General features: G+C 25.7%; 1 long non-coding RNA gene across 1 annotated transcript; it reads right to left on the reverse strand.

Moving 5' to 3' along the window:
- Positions 1-317: 317 nt before the first annotated feature.
- LOC105456519 lies at positions 318-1,217 on the reverse strand. The gene is made up of 3 exons (XR_975262.1): positions 1,183-1,217; positions 736-892; positions 318-548 (listed from the first exon to the last, which is right to left on the reverse strand). It is a non-coding gene; the product is annotated as an uncharacterized LOC105456519 (long non-coding RNA).
- Positions 1,218-1,460: the final 243 nt, after the last annotated feature.

Here is a 1,460-nt window from a genome sequence, read left to right on the forward strand (position 1 = left end):
AGTAGAAAGATTAAGATTCAAAACATTTTTCTTTTATTTATTAAATATTTGTTAATATACATACAACCTAAAATAGAAGTATCATCCGTCTCAAGCTCTGAATCAATTGTTAGACTCTTTTTTCTACGGATCAGTTCTTTAATATTTAAAACAAATTTGTCTTTTTCCTCAAAAAATTTGTTTTCTTTTTCTAAATATAAAATTTTAAAATCTTCAAACTGCAAAAAAATTAAAAAATGATTAATCACCAGAATATACATAATTTATTATATAACTGTAAAAAGTAAAACATTATTATACATATTACTATACAAACCAATTTATATCCGTCGTTTTGTAGAAGAACTGGATGTAAAGAGATATATTGAAAAACTTTATGACAAAAATATTTCTCCTTGCTTAGTTTTTGTGTTTTCTCCCCACTATTACAGTTTCGCTTCTTAAGACTTCAAGCCGATAATTTGCAGTGATTTTTCAGTGCTTTTCAACTTGACTCCAAGGCTCATCGCTAGTCTTTAGCCAACTCAAACATAAAGCAACATCTTCCGCTGAAAATAAATATTTCTACTATTATAAATTTTAATCGCATTTTTTATTTTACTTTTAACATTTAAGTATATTTTATATAGGGTGAGTACTTGAATTTCCTGAGAATTTCAAGTTTTCTCGTAGTACCTATCTCGTTCGTTGATTATAAAGTATATATTTATGAATTATTATAAAATCATATCTTACTTTGTATAGGAACAGTGGTTATACTTCCCAAGTGAGTACCACTACGCGAGCCACTAGCTCGATATTTCTTTCCAATACTGACGTATTTATTATATAAAACACCTTTAGGATAGATCTGTTTCCCATTTACTTTCACTGCCGGGAAGAACCAAGTTGACTAAAAATATTAAGAAAAATTTTATATAAGATATTAAAATCTCGATCAAAATAAAGAAAAGATTTATTATAAGGAAATTATAAGATTTTAAGCAAAATTATATATTGGAAGTAAAATAGAAACTAGAGGATATAGAATTAAATGCAATATTTAATATTTATTAAAATGCTTTAAAATAAAAATTGTTTTTATTCTAATTGTAAGATTTAAACTGTTTTTGCATCAACATTTTAGTTTTCAAATCAATATGAACATTTCAACCACAACGAATAATGAAATGGTACACTTACTGCTATTTCAGATGGAAAAATTTCCAAAATATCTTTCACAATTTCATTAAAATGTTTTGAAATCCTATAACAATGCAATGTAATGATAATAAACGTCATAATAAATGTACATATTTTAAGATGGGAGTATTGTTATAATAACTACTTTGTTTCAGTATCTCCATCCAATTCTGCTTTTATAAGAATTTCTGATAGTTTTGCTCGTTCAGAAGTATTAAAACCATTGGATCCGTAATATCTTTTATATAGATCTTTGCCGTCTGTAATTCCATTTAAAA

This window comes from Wasmannia auropunctata, unplaced genomic scaffold, assembly GCF_000956235.1.
Source record: "Wasmannia auropunctata unplaced genomic scaffold, wasmannia.A_1.0 LD335646.1, whole genome shotgun sequence".
Classification (NCBI taxonomy): domain Eukaryota; kingdom Metazoa; phylum Arthropoda; class Insecta; order Hymenoptera; family Formicidae; genus Wasmannia; species Wasmannia auropunctata.